This window comes from Channa argus, chromosome 12, assembly GCF_033026475.1.
Source record: "Channa argus isolate prfri chromosome 12, Channa argus male v1.0, whole genome shotgun sequence".
Lineage (NCBI taxonomy): Eukaryota > Metazoa > Chordata > Actinopteri > Anabantiformes > Channidae > Channa > Channa argus.
The window spans coordinates 1,195,402-1,205,043 of NC_090208.1; the positions used below are offsets into that span (position 1 = coordinate 1,195,402).

The window sequence follows — 9,642 nt, forward strand, 5'->3', positions numbered from 1 at the left end:
AGCCATCGATCATCCATAATGAATCTGTGTTGTTCAGGTGTCAGGTGTGTGAAGAGAACAGCTCTGTATCTGACAGCTTTAGTACCTAATGAACTAATACATGCTGATGGATGAAGCAGCAGTCAGTAGGATTTCCTGATCCAGACTGTTCTTGATCTGATACTTAAATTATTGATAGGAATTAAAGAAAAACTGTGATCCTGTCTCTGCTGTAGCTAATGACACATTTGTCATTTGAATCACTACATTCAGCATCACTCTGGTTATGTTCTTCCTCGTGTGGTCACTGCTGTTCCATCTCACCTGCACATCTTGCTGATACAAAGATACAGAGTGACACAGTGAACCACGAGGCCTCCAGAAAGTTTTCTTCTTTGGTAAATGCAATGCGCTGCCTTTTTATAGTATCACTGATCTTCGACCTTAGTTTCGATTCATTACTGCAAATGCTTCTTTGAACATTTGCTGTTTTCAACACAAATGTGAAATGAGTTGATAATTATTTTCTCCTTTTGAAAAGTTCTATGTATCTGGTCTGTAGCCTTTACATTTAAAATCAGGTTTTCTCCTTCAGTCTGTATGTGAATTTAACTTCTTCTATCTATATCACAGGCGTAACAGTTCTGGCTTTTGTGGTTGTCCTGGTTCTGTTTCTGGTTGGACTTGTGCAGCTGTTGAGGAATAGAACAGGTATGAAAAGTGAACTGCTCAGTGAGTCTTGTCCAGTCCTCACGTCTGTACTGGAACTACAACTTTGACCGAGTCTGTTGGAAGATAAAGTCTACAATGACATTTTCATATCAACCATTTTTTTCAGGTTCATGTTGGACATCAACCCACTGCCTCTACTGTAAGTGATGTTGTTACTTTACATTTCTAAGTTTGATTATTTTCTCTGATCATTTTCTGACAAGACAGAAAGTTTGTAGTTTTCACATTATTTTTTTTCTCTTTACACTGTTGGAGACGTACAAAAAGGTTATTCTTCAGGACTCAGGCCCAGATACAGTAGCATCCATACCTGCTGTGTGCCTGATACCCACTGAGCTGTAAAGCACTTCATATTGCACTAGCCTGAACAAAAAGTGCTATATACAGTTTGAATCATTGGTTGGTTGATGTTTCTGAAAGTAGTGTCACATAAATCCACTACTTAAATTAGATAAAAACCACAGTGACGAAATATTTTAGGAAATAACTGAGTTATCAATCTACATATGTATTTCTGAGAATACAGAACACTAAACTGCTTCAGATCTTCAAGCTAAATATAACACACACCAAAAAATGTTGAACATAAACAGATTGAAAGTGCATATGGCAGGTTACCAGCAGCTGTTCATGTAGAAACATTAGTCTGCTGGTGGTGGTAGCAGCTTAGTAATCACAGAGCATTCTCACCTTTGACTAACAAAGGCTCATAAATTAGTTTGGTTTCAATGAGGGGACAGTTTGGCCTGAGTGTCAGTGGAAGATTGGTCCCTTGTCTTCAGCCCTAAATTTGTAAAGACCTGAAGTTTACCTGCACCAAGCAGGGACATCGTAGGACAACTTAGTTTTATCTTTATCCCAATTCCTCTGTCTTTTCACTTCCTAATACTAATTCTATTTTCCTCCTCACAGATAGCCCCTCCCCCCAAACGTGCACTTTCACCTAAACCACTTCCACCTCTACCTCTTTTTTCTCCTGCTTTATGTCAGTCATCAGTCAACCTTGCTGATTTCATCCTGCTAACTTATTCAAACTGTGCATCACTCTCCTCATTTCCAACTCTTACCAAGGACGACTCATCCACCCTCGTCCTCTCTAACCATCCTGCCACCTGTCCTCTGCATCCCATCCCCTCCACTCTCCTTAATGCAGTTGCACAGACACTAATCCCAGCTATTACACAAATCATTCGTACATCTCTAACAACAGGCACCTTCCCCACCTCATTTTTAATAATAATAATAATAATTCATTTTATTTATAAAGCACTTTACGTTTGTTTACAAATCTCAAAGTGCTACACAAGCAGATTATAAGCAAGAATAAAACATAAAAACATGTAAAGCATAGAAACATAAAAAACATAAAATAATATATAAAAAAGATAATGATCACTTTAAAATGCTTTACTAAACAAAAAAGTCTTTAACTGTTTTTTGAAACAGTCCACAGTCTGTGGTGCCCTCAGGTTCAGGTAGAGTGTTCCAGAGCCGTGAAGCAGCTGCTGAGAAGGCTCGATCCCCCATTGAGTGGAGTCTGTTGTGGAGGGGTAGAGGTGATAAGTGTTGGTAGAACGAAGGTGTCTTGTTGTAGATTGCAATGTGAGGAGTTCATTAAGATACTGTGGGGCATTTCCATGGATGCTCTGGTGGGTAAGTAGACAGAGTTTGAATTCAATGCAAAGGTGGATGGGGAGTTAGTGAAGTGTCTGGAGAACAGCAGTGATGTGCTCATATTTCGCACCCTCATAAGGATCCTGGTAGCATTGTTTTGAACATATTGGAGCTTTTGAAGGCTCCTGCCAGAGATCCCAATGAGAAGTGCATTGCAGTAGTCCAGCCTGGAGGAGACAAAGGCCTAGACCAGCCTTTCAGCGTCACAGAGGGACAGAGAGGGGCGGAGTTTGGCTGTTTCTGAGATGAAAAAATGCAATTTTGCAGAGGTGTTGGACATGTGTTTCAAATGACAGGTGAGGGTCAAACTTGACCCCCCAGGTTGTTAACAGAGTTGAAGAGGGTAATGGTGCGACCACAAAAAGAGATACAGTTAATGGGGGAGGAATGAAGCTGGTGGGTGGTACCAACTAGAAGGGCTTTGGTTTTTATGCTGTTCAGCTGAAGGAAGTTCTCTGTCATCCACGCCTTGATGTCCTCCAGGCAACAGGTGAGAGTTGATGGAAGTGTCGGTGGGGTCGGGCTCAGTCTCACGTACAGCTGAGTATCATCAGCATAGCAGTGGAAGGAGATTCCATGCTTGCCAATGACGTGGCCCAGTGGGAACATATAGACGTTGAAAAGGGTCGGTCGAACCAACCCCTGTGGCTCCCCACAGGTGACTGAGATTTGGCATCCCCTATGGCCACATACTCATACTCTATTTGTGAGATAGGAACCAAACCACCCCAAAGCAGTGCCAGAAAATCCAACAATATGCTGCAGACGATGAAGGAGAATTTTGTGGTCAACTGTATCAAAAGCGGCAGTGAGATCCAGAAGAATGAGGAGAGATGGGAAGCTCTGGTCAGCAGCCATTAGGGGGTCGTTGGTGACCCTGACCAGGGCTGTCTCTGTACTGTGGGAGGGGCGGAAGCCAGATTGAAATTTTTCAAACAGATTGTGTTTTTTGAGTTGATACTGGAGCTGGACTGAGACAGCTTTTTCCACGACGTTTGACAGGAATGGAAGATTGGACGATAGTTTGCCATAACTTCAGGATCCAGGGAGGGTTTTTTAAAATGTGGTGTAATTATTGTGGTTTTCAGTGATGTTGGGACTGTGCCACACTGGAGAGAGTAATTAATTATGCTGGTGATGAGTTGGCTTATGTTTGAGACATTAGCTTTTACCAAGGGAGGAGGGAGAGGGTCCAGGGTGCACGTTGAGGGTTTCATTCTCTGTATGATAACTTCAACATCTTTCACTGTGGTGACTGAAAACTGTGACAGACAGCATTCTGGCCTTGAAGTGTGCAGGTCTGGGGGTTGGAGACAGACAGTGAGGAGCAGATGATGTTCTCAGTAGGGTATGTTATGGATAGTTAAGTTGGTTGAAACAAAGCAACGCTCAAGGGCCCGCCCAGCTGTTTTCATCTGTCGGAGATCCGTTGAAAACCACGGTGCAGATTTGGAAATAGTGACCACTTGTGATCTAACAGGAGCAGGGGCCTCAAGGATACTCTGGAGGCTGTTGTTATAATAGGCCACTAGTTCACTGACAGAGGAGAGTTGTGGGAAAATGGAGAGATTTTCGATGTCAGTATTTAAATCAGAGAGATTTAGGTTTTTCACATTGTGGGTTGGAAAATGATGTATATGAAGGGAAGTCCATTGAAATGATTTTGTGGTTCGAGACACCCAGGTCATATACTTGGCGGTTAGAAATGGGGTCATTACTTCATACTTCCACAACCTCGACTTAGTCATTACTGACTAAGTAATGACTAAGTCGAGGTTGTGGCCCTATGAGTGGGGACCTCAACTTTCTGCTTCAGGTTTAAGCAGTCCAGCAGTTCTAAGAACTCAGCAGCAGAATGGTTAGAAGGTGTGTCCACATGGATGTTCAGGTCTCCGAGTATCAACACGTTGGGTGATGATGTGCAGAAAGTTGAAAGGAGTTCACACATTTCTCTGATGAAACCTGGGTGTTGCTTTGGTGGCTGGTAAATAATAAGTATGAAAATAGAGAGTGGATGTTTACACAGAGGAGGGAGGCATGACAGTTTCAAATCTTTATGGTGGATTATGATTAGACCCCCAATGCGACCAGTGGTGGGGGCTTTTTTAAGGTAGGTATATCCAGGGGGCAGGACTCTTTCAAAACTGTGTAGGCCTCAGGTTTATGCCAGGTCTCAGTCAGACAGATGATATCAGTCTCATTCTCCAGAATGTGATTAAGGATAAGGTTTTATTTGATAGGGAAAAAGTTTAGTGTTTAGTTTAGTATTCCTTGTAGTCAGTGGACAAAGAACTCTGGAGTCCACTCCGGGAATCCAGTTTCGCCTGGTCTGTGGCTTAGCAGTGTTTTCAATCTCCATGGTGACGTGTTCGGATGACGTAATCAAGCAGCCACGGAGCGAGATTCTGACCACAGTAATGGAATGGAGCTCCTGGTCCTGTTGTAAACGAACCCCCGGGTGGATCCTCTATGGACGTAGTGGGGTTGACAGAGGAGTCCCTGTTGTTCAATGACTCCAATGTCCGATGGGAGGCCTTGGTTGTTGAGCTCCAGCAGCTGCGATGTTGAATACTGGAGCATGATGCCAGGTGGATTTGGTATGGTCCCCGTGCAAAGAGGTAACTGTCCATGTGCAGACGACAGGGTCGCCGCAGCGCACGCTGAGGGAGACCACGACAGCAGGTCCACCACCAACAGCCCCTAAACCAGAGCCGACACCCAGGAAAACCCACAGCAGAGCATGCGGGCAGTGTCGATGGAGGCAGATGTTAGCTTGTAGTGGCTAATGCTAGCCGCAGGCGAACACTGGCAGAGCAAACTTGTGTGGCTAGCAACCAGCTACAGAGGCAACAGTCCAGCAACAGCAGGTAGAACTGATCAAAAAACGATGTCAAACCCAAAACGGCAAGTCGACAGCTGCAAAATGTTAAAGTTCAAAATAATGTTGAGAGTGTGGAAGCACCTCACTGTTCTTAAGGTCAACCTTGCTTGAGTCTCCTTAACTCAAGTGCTTCTGTGGTAACAATTGACCGGTTATGACTTTCATCTCTTAATATGTCCTTTAACAGAGAAAACCTCTCTGTTATATATTAACTGTCTTTTAGACTCTTCAATTTCACCTCAGGTTACTATCACTCAGGCTCTATTTCATCTGGTAGTTTCCTTCCCTGAATTTTAAAATCATTCCTAAAATTCTGTTTAGTTGTCTACCAACCAGTGGATATAGGGAGGAAACACTTATTCACTCTTGGGTTCTCGACATCCTTAACCTTTGTGCCCCCTCTTGGGGCTTATAATCTTAACCTCTTCTTCTGTTTGAGATTATACCATTTTTGACATTTTTTTATTGAACAAAAACATCAGTAACTAAAAAGCATCTCTGCAGCTGCGGTTAAAAGTACTGACTTCAGTAGAGTTTCTCTCTAGCAAGAGGAACTACTAAGACAAACTTTCTAAGCAAAAACACTGTCCTCTCATCATCCCTCTCTCTGTCTTCTCTCTCTACTCCCTTCTACTAGCTTCTCCTTACTCCCATTGCCACTCACTGGCAAATTCTCTTCATCTTTTATAGTTTTTTACCATGCTGTCTGCACCATTTTTACACTTAATGTGTCACTACTTGACCTGGTGATGTTGAGCAAGCGCTGTGCCTCAAGTTTGAACTTTAGCAAAGTGACTTCCTGTTCATCTTACATCAGGTCATGTTAAAAGCTTGCAATGGTTCAATCATTGTTCATACAGCACAAGCATAAAGATTTTTCCGTTCCTTCAACAAGAGAAACTACACAATCAAGCAACTTTCAAACAAACTGATATAGCGCAGAGAAGCGGCGAACAGTCAAAGCCGGCGTCCTCTCCCCAACAGTCCAATTAAGCACATTTAAACAGGGCCAGATTAACCCACTGCGTAAGATCCTATTCTGGTCTTCTTAGTTGTTTAGAATCACAGACCTGTCTCCCTTTTTCCATTTCTGGCCAAATGAGCAGTCTTTGATTACATTTGTAAGAGTGGTCATTGTGCAAAATCTGCAACTCCTGATCCTACTCAATCTATCTGCAGCCTTTGACACGGTGAACCAGCAGTGGTTAAGACCCTTAAATGAGCACATTTGATCACATTTTCTTTCTCCAGTCCTGTTTTAAGAGTGAGCCTATTTAGTGAACCAGAAGTGCTGTGCCACAGGGCTCAGATCTTGGTCCTCTTCTTTTTTCCATCTATACTACATCCCTGGATTCTATGATCCACTCGTATGACTTTTCCTGTCATTGCTATGCTGATGACACACAGCTCTTCCTTTCCTTTGACTCCACTGTCTCCTCACACATTTCTGACATCTCTGCTTGGATGAGAGAAAGAAATTTTCAGCTCAACCTCTCAAAGACAGAAGCTCTAGTCTTCTCAGCCAGACCTTCGACACAACACAACATCAGCATTGCGAGAAATCTGGGGGGCACCACTCATAATCAACTATTCTTCTTCATCTCTCAGGCCGCATATTTACACTCAACAACATCAGAAAGACCTTTCTGAACATATAACCCAACACCTTGTACAGGCGCTGGTCACCTCTCATGTCGACTACTGTCATGCCCTGCTGACTGGGCTTTCAGGAGCACAGTCAGACCCTTCCAGATGATCTAAAATGCAGCAGCACAACTAAACAGCTGAATCTTTGTGTTCACAGCTGTGTTTACTGTAATTTAAAGATGGCCATGTTTAGTTTTAGGCAGAAACACACATTGATGTTTGATAAGCTGTTTTCTTCAGTTACAGGTCTGGTTCTGCTGACTTTTGTAGGTAAGATGATGGGAACGTTTGTCCTTAAATTTATGTCTAACCTGTCCTCACTCAATGGGACCGCTGACCTTTACTTTCCTACTATTGCAGGATTGGTAGTTATACAGTATGGACTGGCTGTTTCTAATGGTAAGCTGATGGAAATGAGTTATTAAAGGAGTCCAGGACAAGAATGGAGAAAAGATTTCTGCCTCCTAGTTATTAAAAACCATCTTATTTATATTAACCATCTGGAGTCAATGGACGCGCTGGCATGTCCGAATCTCACGTTCTCTTTAAGATGATATCTCATGAAGACACTGCATATGCTTGATATTTTTTGCGATGTCCAAGTCTATGGCAGTTTTTGAATGTTGTTGATAGGCCAAGTAAAACCAGAGTTATGACAAATGGTTCATGTGTGTTCAATTGCACAAATTAAGACGCATCCAGTGATGCTTTGAATATTCTCACCTTTTTTCCCCCCACGGTAAATCTGCTGACGTCAAACTCAGCAAAAACATTTCTGTGGTTTTAAATTTCCTGTCACAGAGGAGAGGTTGTGCTAATACAATGACACCAACTATTGGCGAGGTGAAATATGAAGGTGAAATCACAAGTATTTAAAAATGAGCAGATATACCCTGGACTCCAGAGACTTAAAACATACTAAAAGACTTTTGGCTGCTTAGTTTTTGATTCTTCACTCCTCACATTTTGTTAGAGGGACTGAGATGTTAGTTAAGGCAACAAGACATTAGAGGGTGAACGATGTTTCTTTATGAAGAATCTCTGTTCTTATGCAGCAGTTCCTCAACTCCAGAAATGGTTTAAGTAACTGAACCTGTCACTTTTCTCTTCCTGTTATACAGTAGCAACAAGATATTATGGACGTCCTCCTCCTGGTGAGTTTATAATCAGACTGTTCTGCCACCTCGTGGCCTTCTGTCCATACTGCATCTCTACTGGTCTGATGATGTCCATCTGCTGGAGCAGGAGGACAGGTACTACAAAACACCCACAGCAACCAAAAGACAGATATTACATATATAGTTAATACCAGGCCTGTAAGTAACACGATGTCCTATTATGTTATGACTAGAACATCAGAAAGACACTGTTAAGTCTGATTTCAGCCCTGATCTGGTTTTTCCCAGCTGGTTTTCAAAGTTCAGCCTCAGGTTGTCGATGAATTTCTGGCCTGTCAGAAAGTTAGTCCGCTGTCTTGAACAGTTGCACGGTTTGATGCTTTGCATGTTTTCATCCCTGTAAAATATCATTTAGTCTGGAATCAAACTGACAACATGTTGTTAGTGACAAGGTTTCATGGCAGTGAATCATGTAACACAGACACACAGACAAACACAGACATTCATGGAGCCACAGTTGGACCTTACGCCTCTGCTTCTTAACTCCACCCACAGGAAACAGAGCAGCTGTCTCCATGGAGATGACTCCACCTGTCGAAGAAATGGACTATGATGACATCACTGCCGATGTCACCACAGAGCATGACCTCACAGCTGCACACTGACTTTATCCCTTCTTCACATTTTAATCCAGCTCAGACTAATCTAATAATCAGTCATTGCAATAGTTCCTCAAGCTTAGAAGTCAAATATTCTCGGACTTAAGCTTCTTCTTTGTAAGTGTTTGCTGCTTTCTTTGTTTTAGCTCTCAATAAACTGCATGTGTGAGTTTTGGAAAGTTAGTTGATCAGAAACATAAGGTGTTTGATTTACAGTAAGATCAAATAGCTCTTTGGCAAATAACTATTTTAAGTAGGAATGAGGTCAAATCATCTGTAAATGTCAAAGTGCAAAACAGAAAACTGTCACATAATATCTGTAGAGCTTTGTCTGTTTTTACTTTCTGACAGACTCTTATTGAAAAATAAAACTCGGCTCAGGTCAGGTCATGGTCTCCATGTTTTTTTTAATGGCTCTAAGATCCTTCATGTTCTCAGTAAAAACTGTCTGTGTGGTTTTCTGAAAATCGTAAAAATACATTTAATTCTGACTCTTCCCATTTGATGGAAGCTTCAACTAGCTACAGTCCAGGAACCAGGAACTGATCCAGACCACAGTCAGACCTGGTCCAGGCTTTTACTGCATGAACGTAGTAACTGTTTTAAATTAGAAGTGGTACTTCTACTTGTAGTGAGGTACTTCTGTGACCTGTGTTCAGTTCCCTTTGTGTCTGTGGTGCAGTCTGGACTGATTGTTTTTGAAGATGAGGTGATGGAAGTTATGATTGTGTTAATAAAGACAAAACACGAATGTGAATAAATTAAAAGGAGCAAAACAGATTCAGATGAGAACCAGCTCGTGACTCCCCATGTTTGCATGTGTAAGAAAATTGATGGAAATTTCAGCTGCCAAATCTGCACTCCCCCCTCTGTCTCTCATTCTTAGTCTTGCTCTCTCTCCCAGCCCCAGTTTCTCCTTCTCCCTGTCCTGCTCTACTTCCTGTCTTGGACC

General features: G+C 42.4%; 1 long non-coding RNA gene across 1 annotated transcript; it reads left to right on the forward strand.

Moving 5' to 3' along the window:
* Nucleotides 1-814: 814 nt before the first annotated feature.
* Nucleotides 815-9,075, forward strand: LOC137137966 (uncharacterized). The gene is made up of 5 exons (XR_010915875.1): nucleotides 815-850; nucleotides 7,154-7,183; nucleotides 7,274-7,312; nucleotides 8,035-8,166; nucleotides 8,587-9,075. It is a non-coding gene; the product is annotated as an uncharacterized lncRNA (long non-coding RNA).
* Nucleotides 9,076-9,642: the final 567 nt, after the last annotated feature.